Source organism: Chlorocebus sabaeus, chromosome 7, assembly GCF_047675955.1.
Source record: "Chlorocebus sabaeus isolate Y175 chromosome 7, mChlSab1.0.hap1, whole genome shotgun sequence".
NCBI lineage: Eukaryota > Metazoa > Chordata > Mammalia > Primates > Cercopithecidae > Chlorocebus > Chlorocebus sabaeus.
This window is the reverse complement of record NC_132910.1, coordinates 71,396,030-71,423,349: the sequence shown is the minus strand read 5'-3', so window position 1 is coordinate 71,423,349 and position 27,320 is coordinate 71,396,030. Positions and strand designations below refer to the sequence as shown.

Genomic DNA, 27,320 nt, shown 5'->3' with positions numbered 1-27,320 from the left:
CTAAGACAAACAGGATTATTTGAGCAGCATTTGTCAAAAAAAAAAAAAAAAAAAAATTAGTAGACCTCTAATTTAGGAGCCTTTCCAATAAAATCCCAGGATTTCTGGCCAGATGTCTGCCAGGAAAACTAAGGGCATGCAGCAAAACCTTCAGCATCTTGCTTTTTATTTCATACTCTGGGTTCCCTGTGTGCTTAAGTAATGAAGGCCAAGGCCTAAATCAAACACCTGCTGGACAGCATTTATTCCCCTCCCTGGCAGTCCCACACCATCCCATTCACTGATGGCTAGCAACCCTTTTATAAGCCAACACGCATGTAATGTCAAACACAATATTGTGTTTGCTGCTGAGTCTCATTATTTTTCTGGTTTGATCTTCCCTGCTTTTTTTCTATGTCAATTTGCAAATTATCTTGCCAGGTTTAGAGCATTTGATATTCTGTAAACTGTGTTCTACTAGTTTCAAACCCCTGGAAACACATTTAATAGAAACTTCACATTTAATTTCAGCTGTAACATTTAAAGTGCTTTTACTTCAGCGACCAATGACTCTTGCATTTCTCTATCTCCTTACATTTTACTCTGAGTATAGAGAATAATAAGGAAATGGAGACTTCCCAAACTTCAATCTGCATTTAATAAGGACATATGGTTGACATAAGATAATTATTAGATTAAACACACACATACACGCACACGCGCGTGCACACACACACACACACGTTCCAACTGAATTTCCTAGCACCAAGGACAGTCTAGTTTTAAATTTTTATTTCAGTTTGTCTATGTCCAAGATATGCAGATACTTTAAACTTTAGGTATAGAAGGAGTCAAGCTCTCAATAAAGCAAAGAATGGCCTCACTGTGGTTTTACTCAAAATCTAAGTTTCCCCAGTTCTTCAGGAAAAATATCACATGTTGACTATGGAAAGACTAAATGGCAAGTCTCTTGTCAAAGGGCAGATTGATGCGATATGAACTGGGAGAGAGAGAAACATTAGCTAAATTGTAAGCCTCCCGAGACAAAAGAATTGAATAAAACTCAAACAGACTTTGAAGTTTATGCATTATTTAAGGATTTTTTTTCCATGAGCTTGTCTCCCTCTATCTTTTATCCAAAATATCTATATATTTTCCCACAGAGAGATAAGAAAAAAATGCACTTTGTTTTTTGAAAGTATTGGTTCCTAAGCCCCTAACTGATATAAAGTGCCTCTATAAGATGTCTTTTTTCTTTTTTTTTTTTTTTTTTTTTTTTTTTGTCAAAATAGAGGCCTCACCATTGGAAGTGTGGAAAGCTCTATTACCCATTGCCAGAGTCCCCTAAAATTACTTTCAATTGTAAAGTGTATCAGTTTAAGAAACTAGAAAAATATATAGAACTCCTCTCTCTCCACTAGAGCAACTTTGTCCAAAAGAGCATATACATTTCTTACTTAAAATGCAGACTGTCAATAGATGTTTGTAAAACAGTTGGTAAAATTTAAACAGGTTTCTTTTTTGCACATATTTTCAGAATCTTTGTTAAGCTAACATGCAGGGGAGTAGGTCTAGAGAAAGGTGTGTAATACGTATGGATGGTTTCTGACTTAAGGTAGTCTGATTATGATGATGCAAAAATGACAGGCATGCAGCAGGAAGTGTATATCCAATTTTGAATTTTCATCTTTTCCCAGGCTAGCAATATGTGGTACGATACTCTTTCATGGTGTCAGGCAGCTGCAGAGAGCCACAGCTCCCAGTCAGCCACATGATCAGGAGGGTAAATAACCCATACTTGATATCTTCCTGCAGAACAATATGCCTGCTAAACCATCAAGTGTTGATGCCCAGTGCCTTCTATACCAGTTATTCTCAAGCCTCATCAGAAGAGATATTGAGGACTTGGCCTCTGCAGCTTTCCAAGCAACCAGCAATTAATTTTGGTTAAATGCTTCACATCCTTCAGTCGCAGTGATCTTTCAATGGTGTATGTTAATGGTGAGAGCCCACACAACCATCTTGTTGGTCACTTTCAGTACAGTATTAAATATGTTACATGAGATATTCAACAATTTCTTATAAAATAGGCTCTGTGTTAGGTGAGTTTGCCCAACTGTAGGCTATTATAAGTGTCCTGAACATGTTTAAGGTAGGATAGGCTAAGCTACGACGTTTGATAGGTTAGGTGTATTAACTGCAGTTTTGTCTTATAGTATGTGCAACTTACTATGGGTTTATTGGAACATAGCCCCATTGTAAGCTGAGGTGCTTACTATGTTGGCTTTCCCAGGCTTATTTGCTCATCGAAGACTTTGCTCTTTTCCTTGCCATTTGAGTCACTTGTCTCCCAGAACATTGATCTCAATACCTCAAGACAGGGAAGGGTCAATCTGTGTGAAGCAAAGGCATAGTTTAAAAAAAAGAGTAGCGAAAAGACTAGAAAAGACTAGTTAAATAAATGAAGTCTGGAAGAGAAAGAAGAAACTTCCCACAGGTCTAAAATTAAGACACCAAGAAATCAGGGCCATTTCTTTATTAAAATTATTAAACTTACAATGTGAGGCAAATACCTGTTTCTTGTGCTGAGAATGTCCCTGCTACCATTGGTTAGACTCATCCTTTTACTATTTGTAGCAAGATGATATTGAGATATGCTGGTTAATCGTGCTTTTTGTGCCTGCAATGTTGTTGCCCTTCTCCTTCTCCTTCTCCTTCTTCATCTTCTTCTTCTCAAGCTATGTGAGCCTTTCCCATTCAAAATAGAGCAAAAAATCTTATTATCTCAGCTGATGGTTGACATACCAGAATTAGTCAGGAAAAAGATTAAAATACTTGGCTTTCTAGTTTCAATAAAATACTTGGAAGGATTTGGACCATCTGAGCTGATTTTCCTTACTCAGGGATACTAGACAGGTTGGAGATAGAGGGATGAATCAGAGGGGAAGTGAGAGGTTTAAATGATGGAGAGTTCTTCAAAAGGGCCCAGTGTTCAATTTTTCTCTAGCTTCCAAGCCAATAGAACATCGTATAGGTTTGAGGGTATAAAAGAAGAAAGATTCTAGGTGCCCTCTTTTCCCTGGATAATCTTCAGGAAAGCTACAAGCTCCCCAGAGTGTCCCAGGCATCATAGGATGCAGGGGCAATTGTATGAAAATGGCTACAGATGTGTTTAGAAAAACGTTTCTAAGATAATCTATGTTTCCTGGAGTTGAGAAAGATGAGGTCGAGATGTAGCCAAGTTAGAGAAACCATGAGGTAAGACTGAGAAGGAAGCACCTGCTTGCATCAGAACTGAGAACAGATGGATGGGAGCTCAGTTGTTGCCATGTGGCTGGATAACTATAGCTGGAGTCTAAGAGGGAATGTCCCTTCCCTTCACTCACCCTTATAATTTGGTATTATTTTACCTATTTGCAGGAGAGAGAACCAAGGAATGCAGAGATTATACATCCTGGTAAAGTTCACATAGATAATAAATTGCAGAGCTGAAACTCAAACCCAAGGCTTCTAAATCCAGATTGGAAGCTCCTTGCATTACTCCGCAACAAGTGGGAACACATTTGGCTTATGGAAGAAAATGATTCACTTATTTTAAAAACTGTTTCCTTTGAAATCTCATCCAGAAATTTAGCAGTTGGAAATTAAAGCCTTAATTTCAGAGATGAAGGGACAGAGAGAAAAGTCACAGTTTTGGCCACAGGAATAGGAGAATATAGTGAAGGAAAATATTGGAAATGGCAAACATAAGGGGCACTAAGGACAGGATCTTGTGGGAATGTCCGTATGTAGGCAGCCTCAGGGAAAAGAGCCAAACTTGAAAGAGAAAAGGGGGAAGAATTTGAGGGTGATCCTACAGTTAAAGAAAGTTTCAGGAAGAAGGTGTCTCCTACTTTCAGCTATAAAGTTAATTAAGAGTGAATTATGACTGTCCTCTAGGCCTAATGTCAAAAGGACAAACATTAAATTTTGAGCAGTTAACCCAAAGGAAAACAAATCATGTTCTCACTAAGAGTTTCTTTGCTCTTACTGTCCAATTGCTACAAGCACAGTTATAGATTTTTCCAGTAGTCCAAAAATGAGTTGGAGTAGCAAATTAGGAGGAGTAGGAAATATTCTGTAATTAAAATATAAAACATAGGCATAAATAACATGTGAAATCATGTCTACAATAAGAAATGCAGAAAACTATCCAAAAGGAGATAAAAACCTAAAAAGAAAATAATAGTGTTTCATAAGGGTACGTAAACAACTTTATATACTCCAAAAGTTCTGAATCCATTACCTAGAAAACAACATTTAAACATCAAAAACGTTCCTAGTGCTGTTTTAGAATCTTTGTAAAAAACTTCTAATTAATGAACTCTGGCAAAGGAGTCAGGAAAGTATGCAATTTCTTTGCGAATAAATATTCATCAAAAGTGTTGGTTACTTTATGGAATACGTTAATGTAACGGGAACATTTATTTATGTGGAACAGTTTGATACTGAAGTAATTATTCATTTCCCTAGCACTTCAGCAATAAACATTCTTCTTTAGGTGATAACAGTGTAAATAAACGTATCTGACAATAAATCAGGACAGTTTAGAGGCTTAGGGCTTGGCCTCTGGAGCCAGATAGCTTGGGCTAGATCCTTTTAACTATAGGGCTTTGTGCAAATTTCCCAACATTTCTCTGCCTCAGTTTACTCCACTAAAACAGGAATACTAAGCATATTATTTTGTTGGAATTCATGGAAAGTATTTAAAATTGTACCTGGGACCACACCACATGCTATATCCCTTTGTTGTAATTACACACACAATATGATTCTATTAATTATAGTTTTGTGATATAATCAGGAAATGTAAAGAATAAAATAACCATGAATAAATTTAATGAAAATATCCAAAACTTATTTCCCTTTACAACAGTTTATTTTGTAGATTATCTTTCCATTTGCTTTAGTATGACTACTTTTACATAAACTTAAGAAAAATAATCCTGAATATTATAATTAGAGAGAGAAAAAAGAAAGGCTAGACTATTCTAAAGACCATATTTGGTGATTTTAGATAAATATCTCTTAAACTTCTCTTTCAAATTTGAATGCCTCCCTTAGGAAGACCAAATTTTTTACACATTTACCATGTAACTGTGGGAACTCCTGGACATATGTACAAAACTTTACAATATAAATTTGAGTTGTCTTAAACATAAGTAAAATAATCCTATTGTAGACTGAGATGGAGACAGATGGAAAGCACAACTAATGTAGGAAGGTTTGAATGACTGCGCTCCCATCTGGGGAGACAGATTGCCAGGCCTGCAGAAAATGGACCCAACAGTCATTTTTAACATCATACATATTTCCTTCTGGAAGCAATATACCAATCTGCAAATAATCTTATACTCTTTTTCAGTTGTTGGAATTTAAACAACTTCAGTTTTCTAACTTGACAAAGATTGCTTTCCTATGGAACTGGTTTATGGAAAATTTTTATTTTCTTTCCTTCTGACTCTCCTTCCTGAAAATGCATGCTGGTGTTAGATACAGATATAGACACAGATCTGGATATATACATTCATGAATTGATTATTTTTTGGTTTTGCTAGCATTATCTTTTAATTTAATTCTAGCTTATATAAAAGTTTTGAAAATATTCTCTTCAAAGTTTCAAAATGTAAATTGTCCTCCAAATAATCAAATAGAAAAATATCAATAATAGTTTAGCATTAGACTATAACTTCTGAAATTTAGCTAGAACACATATTTTGACTTTTCTAAAATTAAGCAACAGTAGTTTTCTTCTCTATGAGTTTTATGTATGTTTGCCTTTGGATGTAAAACTTTAAATCTAAAGGGTAACTAATGATTTCCTGTCCTTTTCTCTGTCTTGTGTCTCTGAGCTGATACAACTTTCGGGTAATCTGAGATTCATTTTTCTTTGAAGGGCATTTCTTCTATATTAAAGACATTCTTGAAAGAGATGCCTTAGGTAGTCACATAGGCTAGTGATTCTTGGAACTGACACTTTCTGGAGTCAGTGTGCTTTTCCAGTTAAAAGCAGGGGTTTTGGAATAAGACTGACCTGGTTTTGAATATCAGCTGTGCCACATATTAACCCAGTAGGCACTGGAAAGATATTTTACTTTTATACATTTCAGAAATGTTCAAAATGTAAAAAAAGTTAAGGATAATGATGCCTTCTGTAAATACCTCTCCTATGGGTTAAATGATATTCATTCATTCTTTCTTTAAATATCTACCGAGCGCCTACCTATTAAATGGTAGAGGTTGTCTCAGAGGATAGAACTCATATCCTTGGTGAGAGAAGTGGGGATCAATAACTATATACACAAATAAAAAATAAGAAACTGTCAATGATACGTGTCACGAAGAAAACTGTTTACTGTGGTAGAGACTGGATAACTTTAAATGAGGTGCTCAGGAAAGCCCCCTGAGAAGGCAATATCTAGGTTCAGATCTAAGAAACAAAAGGAGCAAGTCAAAAACAAAACTTGAGTAGGAACTTTCGGAGCACAGGAAACAGTACATGAAAAAGCTTGAGATGGGAATAAAATCAGTATTTTCAGGGAACAGAATGAAGTCCAGGATATCAGGCATTCAGTGATCAAGAAAGAGTAGTGATATGGAGGTTACATGAGACATACAAATTAAGCACTGGTGCTGTGAGTCACACAAACTTGAGTTCAAATCCTATTTGTACCACTTGCCAGATCTCAGACTAAGCAAAGAATTTGAACTACTGGAGACTTGATTTCCCCATCTGTAAATTTATATATTATTGAGTTGATTTTATAATTTTATTTAATGTACAGAACACATAAAAATGCCTAATAAATGGTTGCAGTCATAATAATAATTATTATTGTTTTATTACCATTGCTAATGTAGCCAGTTCATTTACCACTAAAGGCATAGATGTATGATCCAAACACAATTCCATGTGAAGTAACTATTTCAGTATGTGCCTGGGTAACACAATATTTCAAATCCATTTAGGATGAAAAGTTTTCTTAAAAAAAAAAAAAAAATCCTTTCTCCAGTCTTTCTACAGTTCCAAGAGCTTTGTGCTTTAAAGCATTATTTTTTTACCACACAGGCATAGCAAGATTAGATGCTGATTGGTGAAGGGCAAAGTGATTTATAAAGTTATTTTCATTTTTCATTGGTTTTTCTTTCCAATCACATGTGAGGAAATGTCATTGGGAATGTCAGCTGGGAATAAACTAAAATATTTCAGTCGCTTGTGGGTTCACTTACTTATTGTCTGTATCCTGTACTTTGACATTTGATCAAAAGCCACATAAATCTTGGTTTGTTTCCCCCAAACCAAGTTTATTCTTCTGTATCCTGAATTTGATCCTTCTCTTTCACATTGTGTTTCTTTATCGCTTCTGTCATTGCTGGTTCTTCTAATGATCCATGTTCCTCCACAGCTGTATTTCCACTGGAATCATTCTTACTTTCAATCCTTTTCTGAACCCCTTATTAGTCTCTCAACATTTGGTTCCTCGATTTATATATACATTGAAGATATTTCAAAAAAAGCTTGTAGTGGCCATGTGTTTTGAAAGGTACCAGTTATCATTATTATAAGACTAGGAATATGTAGAAGAACCATTACAAATGTAAATGATAAAGCAAGAGCTGATGTCCAAATCATAGCTATTTTCATTACATTTGGAAAAGTCAAATATGTGAATATATCTAAATATGTGGAATACCACCACAATTAGATAAAGCATATGAAAACGTGGCTTAATTTCTCATTTTTTATTCCGACATATTTTATTATAGCATGGATATTGTTGGATTGCACTTTATGATTTATTAAGCAAAGGAACTTTTGTGTGACATAAGGAAATATTAGCTGAGCCTCAACTTTTTAAACTGGCAGGCTATTTTGTTTTGTTTTGTTTTAAAATGGTGTTTTTCAGAATGTACCTAAAACCCATTAGAATTATAGAAATATTTGTCTATAATGAAGAAAAACAGAAAGAAGAAAATTCAAACTATCCCTAGACTTGGGTACTTTCCATGCATATGTTCTCTGGAGGTGGCCAGGCATGTGGTGAGCCATTCAAGAAAGTCTAACTGTGTGAGTTTGTTCAGGCTGCCATAACAAAATAACACAGCCTGGTTGGCTTCAAGAACAAAAATTTGTTTTCTCAGAGTTCTAGAGGCTGGAGGCCCAAGATCAAGGTGCCAGCAGATTTGCTTCTTCCCGAGGTCTCTTCTCTGTCCTTGGCTTGCAGGCGGCTGCCAGTTTGCTGTGCCCTGACAAGATCTTTCCTCCGTGTTTGTGTATGCATCCCTGGTGTCTCCCTGTGTGTCCAAATTTCTTCTTCAGAACAGCAGTCAGATTGGATTAAACCCTACCCTAACAGCCTCATTTTAATTCAATGATCTCATTAAAGGCCCTATGTCCAAGTAAAGTCATTAGCTGAGCCACTAGGGGTTCAGGCTTCAACATATGGATTTTTGGGAGACAGAATTCATCTCATAACACCCATTGACTTCCCACTTTTTGCTTCTAGGGTAATCAGGCCCTTAGGGATTGGCTACTAACAAAACGGAGTATCAGAATGCTCATTGTTTAATTATGATGACAACTAGGAATGTCACTCAGATTACAAATTCTACAATTGACGTTACAGTAAATGATCCATGCACTTTAACTACTCAGAAATATGCATAACAAATACTGGTTAATTCCACGTTTTGTTTAATATGTTTTCTTTACATTTGTATATATATGTAGTTGTCTGACTCTCAGACAACAATTAGTTTCTCTTTGTTCTGTTGGCCACTGAGGACTAGCACAGTACAGCACAGACTAGAAAGGGTGAGGGGGTGTAAAGGGGGTGAATGGTGAGAAATTATTTAATGGGTACAACATGTGTTATTTGGGTAATGTATACACTAAAAGCCTTGACTTCACACTATGCAATCTATGCATGTAACAAAATTAGACTTGTACCCCATAAATTTATACAAATAATAACAAGATCCACTAGAGTTTGCTATCTTGCTTGTTCACACATGCGAATAAAGTCTGAATGTTTCCCATGACATTAACTATTATATTATCATTGATTAATCTATTGGTTAAAATTGCTCTGTCAAAGAATGTAGCATATTTTAGTTTGATACACATTACACAAACTACACTATACAAGGATAGCACTAATTTATACTTCCAGTAGCAGTGTTACAAAGCTGTTTCTCCACACTTACTATTTATGAGTAGTTGGGTGAAATATTGTTACTTAAAAACTATTTTCCATTTTGGCATGTGAAGAAAATACCATTATTTTAATATGCATTTCAGTAACTACTTAGGTAACTTGGTTTTATGTGTGTTTAGTGTACTAGTTTTTGAATTGCGTAGTCATGTCTTTTGTTCGTTTTGCCACTGAATTATTCATCTTTTTACTGATTTATATGAGATATTTGTATATCCATTATATTAACCGTTTGCCCTAAATTATTTTAAATACACCTGTTTTTGAATGTGATATCTTATTTTTGAGCCAAAAAATTTATTTTTGTGTATTCAAAAATCAATAGGTTTCCTTTAAAAAATTCTCAGATTCTTCCTTTCTAAACAGAAATTGCATAATTCTTTATAGACATTTTGTACTGTCTTTTCAAACAAAACCCCCTTTATTTTCTCAATTAATAGTATATTCTGCACAAAGTCTAAAATTTCTCTAAATTAAACACCTGAAAACTTACCAATTAGTTGGTTGTTACCAGAGACCATGTGGTGTGGAATATGAAGCTATGACCCCGGGCAAAATTACTTGTCTTCACAGCAACTTATTTTCTTCAAAATGAGGATAATAATGTCTACCTCACAGGGTTCATGTGAGGATAAAACTATATAACATATGTGAAAACACCTAGGTGGTATTCAATAAATGTTAGTGACTTTCACTCTCCTAGACCTGTTTTTGTTGAACGTCAATATTATTTGCATTTTATTGGTGAGCTTACTGTGCTTGGTTTACCTGTATCTTCAACATGATGCAGCCCACTCTGTGAAGTATTGTAAAATTTTTCATACACGAATATACTAACATCATAGCATAATTATTTGTATACTCCTATTGCACCTCTCACGCTTAGAATGCATAGTTAACATTAGTTACCACTACATTTTCTGCTAGCTCTGTATCTCTCTATAGGATATGCCCATATTGCCAAGGGGATTGAATATTAAATTCCACAAATTACTTCAGCAACATAAGAAATATTATCAGATGTCAAAATAAATATTTCATTTTCATTTCTGCGAAAACATCAATTTTTAAATTAGGTTATTTTCAGTAATGAGTTACATTTTTCAGTAAATTGTAACAGTAATACAATTGGAAAAAATTTAAATAATAAAAGGGATTTATTAGTTTTTGAAGTAAGGATGTCTAAAGATGTTGGCTAGCCTCAGGACTCAATAATTTAGGCAGAAAGAAATGCCTTGCTCTTCCTCACGGTCTCCCCACAACTCTACCACTGACCAGTTGTTTGTCTCTATCCATGTTCCAGGGAATAGGCTCTCCTGACTTAAGGTCACTTTTGTTCATCATTGAATAAGGTCGAGTGAATACCATTTCACCATCAGCCACTCAGAAATGTATCAGAGAGGAATCTAACTGGTCTCAATCACTATGTGGGCTTTATGCTTAGCCTGACGTCCATCACTGTGTCCTTGCAGATTCGGAAATTATAGCTGGCCCAGCTGGGGGCACAAGATCAATCCCATGACCAGCAGGAAGGGCACTGCGATGGGGGCACTATCAAGACTACAAAATTAAGGAAGAAATACTTCCCCAAAGTAAATGGAATGTGTTGTTATAGAGAAGGTGAATGGAAAAACCTGCTTTGTAGGACCAAAATGGCTGCTACTTCAACAAAGTGTTTATTTTATCAAATCAAATCAGTATTTTTAGAAGATGGTAAAACTTGTACAAGAAAAATTTGTTTAATTTATCTATATACCCAGCTATGCTGACTTCATACTATTTTTAGTCACATAACACTGGGCATAAGATACAGGATTATCATTCAAAGTGTATACCCAGATTTGATGGTCCCATACAAAGGCATAAAAAAGGACAATTATCATAGTTTAAACATATTTGGCACAAAGGTTAATATGAGGAGTATAGATGTTAACTCTCACTTTCTCAAACAATTTTACTTTAGCTCCTGGAGGTTTTTTTTTTTTTCTTTTTTTTCAGTGTTTATAAGTATCTTGCAAATTTCAGAGTGAATGATCCATTTGTATGTTATGTTGATGGCCTAAATTACTAATAATTGCATTCATTGCATTCATAATTATCTTTACTTTAGTATGGCATTCCGAGCCTCATGAATTCAAAAACATCCAGCCATGAAAAGAGACCTTTAGTGGCATGCAATACAATCTAATTTCTTCCCACCAAAGGGCAATTTAGCAATATTGACCATCTAAGGGGCCAAATCAAACAAGATAATGAGGGATAATTCTCTTTTCTCTTTCTGGTTTACCGTTCCAGATTTGGACAATATGGACAACAGAACAATGCCACCATAATTATTATTTGGCTTTCAGAGCTACACAAATGAATAATCTTTTTCAATGTTGCTTCCAAAAAAAGTTCTAACATTGTTATATAACCACATTTTCCCCTGCCTTGGCTATTTTGGTCTTGTTAAAATGTTGTTTTTGATCAAATAGCCCATACACGATTAGCTGTAGTATTGTAAAATAAATGAATCACAGCTGCACTGACAAATACATAAGGAGGAACAGAGAATGATACATGCAGAAACAATTCTATCTGTAGTTGAAAGTATCCTGACAGCAATAATTATAGAATGCAATAGACCCAGTTTGTCCATCACAATTTAATTTGACTCCAGTCAAAATTGCTGACAAAAATGCAAAGAACAATTTTATTTCTTCAACTACATTGACTTCAGGTATCTGCTTCTGGATACTCGAAGCACAAGAAATATCTAATATATGAGAGGTTGTCACATTTGAACATGGTTGTAGGTGGTGGAGTTCCTAAATAAAATCATAAGAAACACCAGAGATCTGGAGAACAAAGGTAATTTAGAATTCTGGGTAACTGGTGCTAACCCCTAAATGTACAAGGTAGGTTTCTCTTTGCTCTAAGGTGTAAATAAGTTTTTATGTGTGCGTGGTTTCTTGTTGATTTCATATTATGTCTTTCTCTTTTGTAAGACCATATTGCTTTCTAACATTCAGAGAGAGAGAGAGAGAGAGAGAGAGGTATTCCTAGTTACTCCACCAGGGATATACTCAATTCATCCCCATATGTACTAAGTATAATTTTCTACATCAAAATGTACTACATCAAAATGTACAAAATTATACTATAACTAAGTATAATTTACTACATCAAAATGGAGCCTAATTATAAGGTTAAAAGACAACAGGATGAAAGTAAATTTGAGGCTGTTGAGATAAGAAAAATCTTCAACAAGAACAAAAGTAACAGATTTTAAATATACAATGAAGAAAATAGCAAGCAGAATTGATAATTTGAAAACCTGACTCAGTAATGTGAATGGTAAATTGATCTAGTCCCTCTGAACTTGAAAAGAAAAAGGTACCCTCCTATACAAAAGTAAATAAGAGAACAGATGAAAATTCAGAGGATAGGAAATAGAGACCCCACATGCAGTGATCCTATGAAAGGTACAAGATCACATGCAGTAACTACAGATAAGTTCTCAAGTAAATGCTTAATTATTTAGTATGGACGTAAGTCAAAACACCTAGGTTCAAATTCTGGCTCTGCTTCTTCCAAGCTGGGGCACCTGGAGCAAGTTACTGGCCCTTTCTGTGGCTCAACTTTCTGATTTCTAAAATGCATATAATACCTTCCATGTGAGGGCATGATGTTTTACTTACACCAATCCGACATGCAGAGGACCCTCAATAAATGTTAGCAATTATTACAGTAAAACTCAAAACGTATTTGTGTTATTCATTCCTGCTTTCTCACTGCCCACCATGCTCTGTGGAGGAAGTGAAAAATCAAAGACAGAATAGAAGAAAACATTTCCAGGCTTATTTAAAAACAAACAAACAAACAAACCCCGTACACACAGAATAAAAGAGTTCTTCATTTTCTAAGGAAAAAAAAAATTTTAAAAAGAGAGACCCAAAACTAGACATACTCTACCTTGATTTTGAAATTGCATATGTAATCTCTACAGTTACAAAGTCATTCAAGGCAGAAATACTTAAAACCCACACATTCAGACCTTTCTTTCACATTTGACAATTTATGTAATTACTCTCTTATCTGCTTTTTAAAACTTGCTATATCCTAGAAACGTTTCCATGTCACTGGATGCTTAAATACCTCATTTTTTAAAACATCCATAATAGAATTTGCTACAGTTTATTTAAACATTACCATTCATTACCCTTACAAGGCTGAAAACATTTTAGTTTTTTAAATGAAGACTTGATTATGATCTGTTTTCTTAGAATACAATTTAAAATTGCACTTCTTATCTTTTGTCTTTATTGCATATTGTTTAACTATTTGTACTTGTTATTGATCAATGTTGGAGAATGGTCTGGAATTTGGGCATAGAGTTCTTAGTCATTAAAAAAGAATTAGCTTAATTGCTCCAAGATGTATGTCATTTTGTTTGCAAATTGCATTGCACTTGTCAATGTCATCCAAAAATTGGGAGGCCATATGGCCCTCACTTCAACATTATAACAACTATTTAAGAAAAGGGCACCTTTTGTAAAACACACACACACTCTCTCTCTCACAAACACACACAGAAGGATTAAGGCTTTAGTAAATTTAAGCAGAGAAAGTTCAGTCTTTTGAGTGAGAAAGAATAGTGATGAGATTGTGCATGCATTAAGAAAAAAAATAGAATTCAGAAACAGCTAATATCTCATGATGAGCTGTCAGTGCATATCTTGATCTCTTTTTTCAATTGCTCTTTTCTGCTAAAATCTAGGAATTCTAGGATTTGTTCCAGTGGAAAATATTTCTCTCTTACTGGACAATCTACAAATTGTTGTCAAGATTTGTACTAGTAGACTGATTTATGGACCTGACTTTTAAAAATCTTTACTGGCATATACACTACTTTTTGAAATTTTACTATATACCTGTATTAATAATAGCAGACAGTTATTGAATGCATACTGTGTGTTCAGAGCTGTGTTAAGTTCTTTTTTTTTTTTTTTTTGTGAAGTTGTGAGTTGTTTTTTTTTTTTTAATTTATTTATTATTATTAAACTTCAAGTTGTAGGGTACATGTGCACAACGTGCAGGTTTGCTACATATGTATACTTGTGCCATGTTGGTGTGCTGCACCCATCAACTCGTCATTTACATCAGGTATAACTCCCAATGCAATCCCTCCCCCCTCCCCCCTCCCCATGATAGGCCCCGGTGTGTGATGTTCCCCTTCCCGAGTCCAAGTGATCTCATTGTTCAGTTCCCACCTACGAGTGAGAACATGCGGTGTTTGGTTTTCTGTTCTTGTGATAGTTTGCTAAGAATGATGGTTTCCAGCTGCATCCATGTCCCTACAAAGGACACAAACTCATCCTTTTTTATGGCTGCATAAAATGATAAAGGGGATATCACCACCGACCCCACAGAAATACAAACTACCATCAGAGAATACTATAAACACCTCTACACAAATAAACTGGAAAATCTAGAAGAAATGGATAATTTCCTGGACACTTACACTCTTCCAAGACTAAACCAGGAAGAAGTTGAATCCCTGAATAGACCAATAGTAGGCTCTGAAATTGAGGCAATAATTAATAGCCTACCAACCAAAAAAAGTCCAGGACCAGATGGATTCACAGCTGAATTCTACCAGAGGTACAAGGAGGAGCTGGTACCATTCCTTCTGAAACTATTCCAATCAATAGAAAAAGAGGGAATCCTCCCTAACTCATTTTATGAGGCCAACATCATCCTGATACCAAAGCCTGGCAGAGACACAACAAAAAAAGAGAATTTTAGACCAATATCCCTGATGAACATCGATGCAAAAATCCTCAATAAAATACTGGCAAACCGGATTCAGCAGCACATCAAAAAGCTTATCCACCATGATCAAGTGGGCTTCATCCCTGGGATGCAAGGCTGGTTCAACATTCGCAAATCAATAAACATAATCCAGCATATAAACAGAACCAAGGACAAGAACCACATCATTATCTCAATAGATGCAGAAAAGGCTTTTGACAAAATTCAACAGCCCTTCATGCTAAAAACGCTCAATAAATTCGGTATTGATGGAACGTACCTCAAAATAATAAGAGCTATTTATGACAAACCCACAGCCAATATCATACTGAATGGGCAAAAACTGGAAAAATTCCCTTTGAAAACTGGCACAAGACAGGGATGCCCTCTCTCACCACTCCTATTCAACATAGGGTTGGAAGTTCTGGCTAGGGCAATCAGGCAAGAGAAAGAAATCAAGGGGATTCAGTTAGGAAAAGAAGAAGTCAAATTGTCCCTGTTTGCAGACGACATGATTGTATATTTAGAAAACCCCATCGTCTCAGCCCAAAATCTCCTTAAGCTGATCAGCAACTTCAGCAAAGTCTCAGGATACAAAATTAATGTGCAAAAATCACAAGCATTCTTATACACCAGTGACAGTCAAACAGAGAGCCAAATCAGGAATGAACTTCCATTCACAATTGCTTCAAAGAGAATAAAATACCTAGGAATCCAACTTACAAGGGATGTAAAGGACCTCTTCAAGGAGAACTACAAACCACTGCTCAGTGAAATCAAAGAGGACACAAACAAATGGAAGAACATACCATGCTCATGGATAGGAAGAATCAATATCATGAAAATGGCCATACTGCCCAAGGTAATTTATAGATTCAATGCCATCCCCATCAAGCAACCAATGAGCTTCTTCACAGAATTGGAAAAAACTGCTTTAAAGTTCATATGGAACCAAAAAAGAGCCCGCATCTCCAAGACAATCCTAAGTGTTAAGTTCTTTACTTGCTGTCAGTGTCTCTCCTCTCAACGTACGCAGAAAGACAAGAGACCCAAATAAAATTGTCTCCCAACAGTTTCAAAGAGGATTATCCAGGCTCTTAATAATTTCATTCCTGATCATAATGCTTTTTGCACTCTTAAAACATTGCTGTATGTATAGTCAGTGTACTTCTCCTTCAATCTTATGCTTTAAGGCATTAAGGTATACTGGAAGGAGCATGGAAATTGTTACTAGACAGATGTGATTTCTAATCTCAATCTATCAATAGGTTTAGAGAGATAGTTGAATTGATTTTCATATATTTTTTAAAATGGCTATTTTCACTTGTAGAATTTGGGATAAGCCTAATTTTTTATTTTAGTTTTCTGCATCAATGGTATGTTTAAATAATAAGCATATATTATCCTAGCAAAGCAACGAACTGTTGTTAAACACATACATTAGTCCAACTTTTAGATAGCAATTTATCTACCTTTTAAAATCTCTTTTATTTATGTAGTAATTCATCTAACAGTTTGATAATCATTGTTTTGGTCAGGAACTGAGATGTAACCCAAAATGGCTTCAAATGAACAAAATGACTTTAGAATAACATCAAATCAATTCCCTAGGAAATACTGTGGTGACAAAATTCTATCACTGTCACTTGTAATAATCAAGTTACATGCCTGGTGGGAACGAAATGCTAAGCCTTTTAAAATGATAATCAATAGCTAAGTGAAACTGTATACTAGACCCAAATAAAATGTTTGATTTCACTATTTCAAAAGGTAAGTTTTCAGATTTAAAAAATGTACTGTTTTACATGCCTTTCTACTGGTTTGAGTTCTTTTTTTGAAGTTATTTAAAGATAGGTCTCCAGTTATATCTTCAATCGCCAGGGTCATGATTTTCCTGGAATTTTACAGTAGAATGTGCTTATACCATGTCATATAGGGATAAAATGCTAAAAATATAAATTTCAAAGACCTAGAAAATCCCTGGCCTCTTAGACAGAATATGGTACTATACTACCTTGGCTAAAGAATTGCATTATTTCAAAAGAGTCAACAGGATACTATTGCAAAAAAAAAAAAAAAAAAAGATAATGCACAGTGACAAATGAGACCAAAATTACTAGGATACTCTGCAGATGTATTTTGATTTGATTGAAAAAACTCGTTAAGTGTAGTGACCACAACATTCCTCACAAAGCAATGCATTCATCTTAAGAAATACTTCTCTACCATAATAGATTTGATGTCCACAGTATCTTCTGGCAAATATGTTTACTTTGGTGACATACACAGTATGTAAGTCAAAGAGCACATATAATTTTCAGTAGGAGCAGAATGAATATGAAACACCAGGAATTTAAAGTATTTTCTGAAATGTGACAAGCTATATAATTCATTCATTCAAGAAATAGTTGTCAAGATTCAAGGGCCAATAGTGGGTCAGGAGTTTGACAGATACTAGGAATTCAAGTGGTAAAATAATGAACAGTGTCCCTGCCATTATTAAGCACACAGTCTGTTCTTTATTATGGGTAAAGCATATAAGATGAGGGATACTAACATTTATTTTACCATAACAGTAAAAATAATGGGGAAATATAATTTGATTCTGTACTGGAAAATGAATTTGGTTGACAACACGGCCCTTTACTGAGAAAAAAATAAAGCTAAGTAGAAGATGAGATAACTCTTATTTTCAGGTTTGCAACCTTAAATTATTTTCCTATAACATTCAAAAAAAGTATGATTCAGGTGACTAAAATGAAAGTAATCATAGGAAGAAATAGTCTTCATCTCGAAAATTATTGAAAAATTGAATAAAATTAGGAAGAGTTTTAGAACATGCCATTCCAAAATATGCCACTTTGTCATATTGATCATTTTGAGCTGAATGCACTTGAAAAACAGATGTAGGAAGGGATCTCTGATCTCCTCCTTTCTACATAAAAGCAGATCATAAAATTTCCCAGGAGAAATGTTCCTTCCCTATAGCAGGAAGAGAATATTCTCATCACTAGAGGCTGGGAGTCCACACAAAAGACTTGTTCAAACAAACCTACTAAAATAACCCTTAACTTCCATCGGTCTCCCCCATACATTTCCTAATCTCTTTCCCATAATTTATTGCCCCTAGCCCAAGCTGCTTTGTCTTGTCACATCCCCACAATTTGTTATTCTTAGTGTAAAAGGTATGTAAGCATTTGGGCCTGACGGTTTCTTCGGATCTTCATTTTCCTTCTGAAGTCTCCTACGCACATGTAAAAATATTACGTAAATACATTTGTATGCTTTTCTCCTGTTAATCTGTTACACATTAGTTTAGTTCTTAGGTCAGCCACAGAACCTAAGAAGGCAGAAGGAAGTCTTTCCTCCCCAACAATTACTATATTTTAGTCCTCCCTTTTAACCTTATGACTTACTAATGAGCACAAGGTTTAAATAAAACAGACTCATTTCACTACTATTAGTTTCATATTCTGCTATGAAAATACGGAGAAAGTACAAGGAGTTTATGTAACTTCAGGAATTCTTCTGATGTTTTGAAGATAATAGAAAATATATTTAATAATATTAAAGAGACACCAATATGGGTAAAATAAAACTTTGCTCAGCCTTTGGCAACCTCCAGACTGATATAGACTGTTAAGCACTATTAATGTCCCAGAAAAATTATTTCACAGGCAATCCTTCAGGGCACCAAGGAGAATTTTTATGTAAATTAGATAAACTGTGCCATATTGTCTACAATTTAAGATGGGTCCACTCTAAAAGTCAAATGAGAAAATGACTGTCTATAAGTAATTCATGGTGCTTAGCTCATCTTTATAGAGTCACCACTCTGAAAATATGGCCCTGAATAAACATGCTGTAGTCTAGCCAGTATATGTTGTTGAGAGGATTCTCATGAACCAAATTCCTGTTGCCTTCACGTTCTGTGGAAAGGAGACGTATCAGGCAGAGTGAGAGGGCCTCACTCATTGCACCTTTACTCCACTTCTCCATCCCGCCTGCGCTGGCACCTGCCAATACTCTAAAAAATCTTCCTCCCACCAGCCAGTACTCTAAAAAGTTACATTTCTGGTTCAGATGAGCCACAGAAATATTACTTAAGAACGTGTATTTCGTATATCTAAATAACACTTTCCACGGTAGGGCTTTATTCTCTATTCAATTATACTTTGATTTTTTTTTTTTTAATGATTCAAATAATCTTACATCTCTTTCTTAGTCTGCCTCTAGGTTTAGGTAAGATCTAAGAGAACAAAGACTTTGTCTATTTATGTACTAGTGTACACACACAGAGAGACACACTCTGAAAACCACATAAGACAACAATAACAAGAGTACTAGTGAAAACAAAATGACATAAAGTAAAATTATCTCAGAGAGTTCACCAAACTGAGATATTTATCAAGGCAGTAATCCAGATTTCAGAAAGGCTGTTTGGTTGCTGACTCTGAGACCAATAGGGCAGCATTGTGGTTATTACTACACACATCACACTTACATTCAACTGGATGAGAAAAAATGATGAACAAGGCACACTAAGGATCTGTATCTGTTTTAACATACACTGAATGTATGAACAGGGGCAAGAGTTTTAATTTCTCTAACCCTGCTTCACTATCCAAAAAAATGAGATTATAATATTTCTTATTTACATGTCTATAGTGAATATTATGTTAAACAACATAAGTAAAAATGCTTAGCACAGTACCTGTGACTATTCATTAAATATTAATTCAATTAATATTCACTATATTCATTATTATCAATGATTATAAATTTACATACCTTTCAATTACTAGAGTTCCAATAGTTACTAGTTTTTTGTATTATGTTTACTTATTTAAGTGATAAAAAAATGGGTAGAGGTAGCAGAAAAAAAGACTTTTTAAAAGCTATCATAGGTATCAGAGATGTCATTCTTATAAACAATTCATTTGCTCTCTATTCTACAGACTTTCACTGGGTGAAATGATCTACTTCTATGTTTTCAACTGCCACTGCAATTGTTGTTCAAAGGTCATCTTCAGAGCCATTTGACTTCAAATCCTGTCAAAACTATATCTTTAATCTTTATCAAAGAAGCTCACTCCTCTTAATCTCCGACACTATACCACCACTTCAGTTCAGGTCCGGATCCTCTGTACGCGGGACTGCAATAGCTTTCTAACACACTCCCCTGCCTCCATTCATCGCTCTAAAGTAATCCTTTGAAATTTCAAAAGTGATTATTAAATTTCATCAAAGATTCCCCATCACCTTCAGGATAAAATCTGAAGTCCTTAGAATGGCATACAAAACCTTTCATCATTTAGGTTCTTTTCTATCTCCAGCTTCAGCTCTTGCTTCTTTCTTCCCATACCAAGCTACTTCCACTGCCTGGAATGTCCCAGCTCCCTTTTTTTTTTTTTTTTTTAATCTAGCTAATTTCTAACTGGCCATCAAACTTGGCTTTGATGCTTTCACCTTCAGACAGCTTTCCCTAGACTTTCTCCCTATGCGTGCACCTGGCTCTCAGTGCTTGCCCCTAATTATACCTATCACTTTGTATGGGATGATATTTTTGCTTGTCTTTATCCCAAATTAAGTCTGAATTCCTTGATGGCAAGAAAAGTGACTTGAATCCCAGTATGCAAATCTGTATGTAAACAAATCATCGTTAGATATCTCAACCAAATGATGAATAATTCCCAACACTCCATGCATGCAGAAATGGCCATGTAGAAGGTGTAGTAGGCTAGGTAGACTTAAATAAATGACACAACAACGTTATTGAAATATGATTTTGTGTCTCTTTTATCTCTGCCTCTGTGCTCCCCATCTTCTCCCAAAATATACTCCAGACTAGAAGTCTATATGGGCTAAAGATAATAGAAGAGAGCAAGCTTCTCTATGAAGATTGTGTTTGCCAAACTCACTCTCATTAACAGCTGCTGACTTGAGGAATGTGTTGCAAAATATAAACTAGTTATTTTCTACTCTCCTAATATGGGCCCTGTCCATTAGCAAATGCGATCATTTGTACTCATATTGAAGATAGTTAAATTCATAGATATGATGTATATCTAATATATATTTTTATATATTAGACACTTATTTAACTATATTATATATTTCTAATATATGTAAATTAGAAAAAAACACCTTCAGATTATTGAAATTAGAGTTGCCTCAACTTAACAATTGAGTTTTCTAAAGAATTACTTTTTCTTAGGTTTATATGCAGTTTTAGAGTGATACTAACTAATGCTAGAGACGAAGTGTCCTTAACCTTTAAGGTCTCCTGAAATACTTTATTAGTGGAACAATTGTTACCTTGGCTGACACATGGATGTCAGGCTTTGGATGGGGTCAGCAATTTAGACTGAGCATCATGACTTCAGAACATCAAGTTAGTTTTCTTCTTTAATGAATCATAATGATTAAAACATCTAGGATCACAACAAAATGTAACTGATTAGAAGATATTTTCAGAGTGTTTTCCTTTATCACTTAAGTACAAGGTGTGCATTAATTTAGGTCATGGGCTTAATTAGAATGTGTATTAGCAAAATATGTACTACAAACAAATTAAACTAATTTCTTTAAAGCTTAACATCCCTGAAAACACACAATTCCTGAGCAATGAAATGAAATCATATTGCTTACTGGATTTGCAATGAAATGAAATCATATTGCTTGCTGGATTTGTGTATTCCTTCTGTGAATATTTGATACTGTTGACTTATCAGTTTTGTAAACCACGGAGCCCTCTGTCAGTGAGCCATCATCCCAGCAGGCTCAGTTCTGAGGGCATCCATTAACTTTGCTAACACTGTGAGGATTCTCAAACATTAGTATTCTAATGAGACACTGTGTTTCTCCATCTATATTAAGAGCATCTCTACACTAAAACTGCTGCTTCTATATCTAAACCAAATCATGGATTAAAGAAAAATTGACCTGAAAACAGAAGTATGCTTTTTGTTAACCTTTAAAAAAATTTACCATTTATAATATTCAATGCCACTTACAATGGAAGTTAAGCGATTAGTCATCAATGAGGGACCACAATACAAGTCTACTCTATTTACAAACAAGTACATTCTGATAAAATAGATGCCTATTTTACTTGCTTATTTGAAGAGAAAGAAATATGTAGCTCTACTTCATGTCAGGAATTTTGAACCACAAGGTTTTAATGGTAAAATAATGAAACATTCTTGACTCCCAGCTCAGGGAAAGGTGAGCCAAGTTGTTCGGTGAATACCAAACCTTGGGCAGATTTCCACCAAGAGGATCAAATTGCTTTTCTTTCTTTGAAGGATGCATATTGTTCATGAAGAGCTGTGAAACTAGGTGGTGGGGCTGGGGGGAGGGGGAAATGAAGAGGAAACATTAAATATCTTGGGGAGGAAAAGATGTAGTATAATATATACATTGCAAATCAGTTTGAAATTTGGCTCCAAAGTTCTAAAGCAATTAAAAAGCTCTGAAAAAAATAGTCATACTTTCCCTGCCAAAAGTTACTTAATACCACCTCTTTATTTTATATACCACTTTCCCTCCTGGTTTGCTAAAAATTGGTACTCATCTATGTCATTTGTAGAAATTGGTTCAGCATTTATAAATGCCAATATTCATCATATTCCTTGCAAATGTACATATTTAAATTTGCAGTTCATCTTATTCTTGTAAAACTTTGACAGAATTGACATAACTATACACAGAACAACAGTGTTAAAACAATTTACATACCTTAAGATCTGATATTTGTGGCAAGCCTAAAATAATTACAAGATTTTGGAATAAAATAATAATGACCTTTTGGAATGTAAGAAGAGAATCTCATGTTAGGCTGGGCTTATAAATGAGTGCTGAGGTTTTTGGATCCCTGCAATACAAGAAGCAGAACTGTAATCCATCTGGCATGCCCCTCGGTTCCCATCCTGAGCTTCCAGACTGTGCTTAGAAACTCTAACTTTAGCTATAATTTTGGGGTTCCCCCTTCTAGATCTTTGGTTAGTTAGGAATATTATTTGGAGAAATGTCTTCTGACTCACACACAATGCTTTCTCCTTTGTCATCAGGGCTGACATCATGGAGGAGGGTTAACTGTGCCAAATGTATGCTGCTTTCAGATGCTGCTGCTTCTCCATCATTGGGGATCCTAGAATAAACTCTGTTAAACAAATTTTTAAAACTGCATCAAATTTTTTGCAGCAAAAGGGAAAATATCCAGTTAACATTTATGCTTAGGTATTCAAAAATATCTGCATCAATTTATATAGATAGTAATGGTTTCATTAAACATTGATTGAGTGCCCAGCACACTCAAATACACCCACTTAGGAACTGTATATAAGGCATGCGACCTGCCACTGGAAACTTTGTGGTGTCAGATCAGGAGATAACCAGGCTCAAAATAAACCCAACAACGTGATACAGGAACCAGAATTCTGGTAATGAGTATGTACATTCATGCTGCTGAAAAATTCCACAATACAAAAATTGAGAAAACAAATGTTTCCTTTCATAAAGCTAGAAAGTCTAAATTCTAGTTTCAAATATGTTTTCTATAGTATATATATGTGTATATATATATCACAATATATCAATAATATCTACAACTGGTGAGTCTGAGCTAACAAAGCTCAATTTGAAACTCAGAAAAAAAAATGTTACTTATAATGTGTATTATTTTATTTCCGAGGTCTTTGTTACATAAATAATCTTAAAGGTCACAATATCAACTTCAAGGTTGAATAATAAATTGTAAGTATATATTGAGAAAAGAAAGAGTTTTAGTTCAGCCAGAAAATGTAGAGACAGAGACAGAATGATACATATCAGAATGCACACGCACACACACACAATAGGCATTTTGAATAGCATACCACAATATAATTTCATTCATATTTTGAATATTTGTGAAACATAATGGTAATTTTAAATTAAAAAGCTACAGATATTTTTAAAGTTTTATATGTGGCTTTTAAAATGAAATATTAAATGATTAAAATGGATTTCTCCTATTTCATGCTGCAACTGTGATTATATGTAAATTTCTTTCCAATTAGAGAAAATGAGTGAAAAGCTATCAAAATTGCTCCACATTGGTTTATGAAATGAGTCTGGATTTTATCCAGTGCAGACCATTTGATTATATATGCAGACACTTATCTTTCCATGTTTGAATAATGCATAGGAATTATAAGATGTTTATCTTGAGATATCAAAATGAACAGTGACTATGCTCAGGAAAGAAAGCATTTTGTTTGTTAATTAATTTATTGATTTTAAATGTCTCTGTGTCCTAGGAGCCCCTTGCAGGAGAGTTTCAGATCTCCAAAGAGACTCCTGATGTATATCTGCTATTATATTTCAACAAATTCGACTTTGAATGATCATTCACATTAAATTGCTTAAGAAAATGTTCTGGGTGTAGATCAGTTAAAGACTTTTGAATGTTTAAATATTTAAAACTTAAAATTTAAAACTAAAACAAATAATCAAATACTAAAGGCAAATTGTAACCCGGGGAATAGGTGAATAAAGTATGACCAAAAAACTGACACCCATAATACATAAAATGTGACAACAAATATAATGTGCTACTACTGTATCAACAGATATAAAGATAATGAAAATAAGCAGACTCTATCAAAAATAATAAAAATTATAATACAATAACTAAGAAATGTATGGGAAAAATTTCAACTTCACTAGAATCAGAAGAGAATGTATGTTCATACCGACTGAACAAAGGTCAAAGAATAAGGGGCACACCTGGTTTATCAGAAAGATTTAATGCAGATCTATGTACTTTAAGATCATATTTGTGGCAAGCTTGAAAAAATTATGAGATTTTGGAATAAAATAATAATGAACTTTGGGATGTCAGAAGAGAGTATTATGTTAGGCTGGAGTTATAAACATGAGTACAGAGGTTAGAGCAACAGAAATTAGATTAAAAACCATTCACATGTCCTGTAGCTCCTCAGGTATTAATAACTTTGTATCGCAAAGTATTTAAATATCATTTGGGATAAGTTTAACAAAGCGCCATTTTTTACTAACAAGAAAATTATTTTGACTGTTTGTACAACTAGTAAGATAATTTAAAAATCTAAATCTATCATTTAATGATAGATTTCTATACCTTTCAAGGCGCTTAATAACTTTTTCTACCACAGGAGTTTCAGGATTCAATATTCAGAGGACAAGGAACAAAAAGTCTATTCAGTGACATGCCCAAGTGAGGTTTGAGCCCAACTCATCTGATTCTGCACGTGCCTGTGAGGCACAGACAGGGAGGGAGGTTGTGGGCCGAGGATTTGTTCCAAAATTTCTGAGCACATTTTCTTTAGAATCATTTTCATATGAAAATGCTCTGAAATAGTTTCTATTCCTCCTAAAATAATTATCTTAATCGTCTTAGTGCCAGAGCTGGCACATAGCAAGCACCCAGAGATGGCAGTATTCGCTTTCCATCTCAAAGAACTAAAGTATTTAAATAAAATTGTCACTTCTTTCAGTGAACAAAGTATAGACTTAAGAAACATCATTGTAGAGCAATACTGTGGATGCTGCATTACTCCTGACTGTTGAAATAGGAAAAACAAAAACAGAAACAAAAAACAATCTTTATCTAACATTTAAAAATAGTTCATTACAGGCCGGGTGCGGTGGCTCAAGCCTGTAATCCCAGCACTTTGGGAGGCTGAGGCAGGTGGATCACCTGAGGTCAGGAGTTCAAGACCAGCCTGGCCAACATGGTGAAACTCCGTCTCTACTAAAAATACAAAACTTAGCCAGGTGCGGTGGCAGGTCCCTGTAATCCCAGCTACTAGGGAGGCTGAGGCAGAAGAATCACTTGAACCCAGGAGGAGGAGGTTGCAGTGAGCCAAGATCATACGACTGTACTCTAGCCTGGGCGACAGAGTAAGACCTTGTCTTAAAAAAAGGAAAAAAAATTAAAAAAAAAGTTCATTACACAATTTAAAAAGGATTGGATTATTAAAGCTGTCACTGGCACATCTAGTTTTCAGCTTGTTTATTTATATAGTAATCTTAAAGTATTACTCTGGTGAGAACCAAAAAGTTAAATAGAAGACATTTTAGATACTCCATTTAGATGAAAGAATTTTCTGAAAGGTGATGCTGTGTTTAACTCTTCTGGAATTCAGACAGGAAGATTCTGAGTGATATTTGTCTCAGGAAAGAGTTGAGGAGGGAATCAAATGTGTTATTTGAACAATTTATATACACTAAGTAGACAGTGTTAGAGCTGACCCCAAGTCAGCTGTTTCTGAGATGTGTCTCCCACCTTTCCTGTGTTGATCCCTCACAGCTCCATTTTCCAGGCTGTTCCTTGCCCTCTGCTGCCCACGGTCCTCACAGCCATGCTTCGTATCTCAGATTTGTCCCTTCTCCAGATGCAAACTTTTGATTCAAATTTCTTTAGTCTCTGCTTCATGATTATTTCAACACACACACACACACACACACACACACGGACTGAATAAGTCTTGCCTCATGTGAAAACAGCATAATGCATTATCTATTTTAGGGAATACATGACTATTTTAACCTCTGCCCACATTTAATGCAAAAAAAAAAAAAAAATGCTTCTAACAGTGAAAATTCAGGCACTGGGTGAAGTCACTGTTAGAAATAAGTACATGGAAAGCTTTAGATGTGCAATTCACAGTGAAGAAGGCTGAGCCTGAAAAGTAAGCCAAGTAAGCCAAACCTAAAAGTAATAAAGTAATAAAGATACTTAAACCACATAATCGCCACAGTGTCTTGAAATAAGATGATCCGTTTCGCCTTCTCACTTTCATACCATCCCCACTCTCAGAAGCCATGTCCGTGCTTCTCCCATACCGGTGTACCAGGGGATCTGGTAAAATGAGGCTCTGGTTCAGTAGATGTAGGTGCTATCTAAGGCTCTACACTTTTGCTTTGTTTTAACTTTTTACATAAATGCTTAGGATACAGATTGACATTCTTTTGCAAATGACGATTTTACTTTTCCTGAAATAGGACATATATGTACCCTGATAAAACAGAATGAAAAGTCTGAATTCACTGGAATTCCTGTACAAGGTGCCAAAGCTCCACACAGCAGCTTCTTTCAGCTATTTTATTATAGGAATAGTGTTCTGTGGGGCAAGAAATACACTGGTCCTAACTGATTTTCAATCCCCTTTCTCCAGTGGGATAAAACACTTTCACAAAGAGCTTTCCTATGGAGAACCTCCAGTTTTCTAGCTTGCAACAAAGTGACTAGAGACAAATAGGGGA

The 27,320-nt window shown here is 35.0% G+C and overlaps 1 long non-coding RNA gene across 2 annotated transcripts in view; it reads right to left on the bottom strand.

Annotated features, from left to right (window-relative positions):
* LOC140712098 (uncharacterized) overlaps positions 1-23,188 on the bottom strand; it is a 68,785-nt gene extending 45,597 nt beyond the window's left edge. The window contains exons 1-3 of one of the 2 annotated variants that reach the window (XR_012093548.1): positions 23,075-23,188; positions 22,836-22,905; positions 21,348-22,379 (exon numbers count right to left, since the gene is read on the bottom strand). This is a non-coding gene — a long non-coding RNA (uncharacterized lncRNA). Of the gene's footprint in view, positions 1-21,347 lie in introns of both variants that reach the window. The other variant, XR_012093547.1, reaches the window with a different exon arrangement.
* Between the last annotated feature and the right edge of the window lie 4,132 nt (positions 23,189-27,320).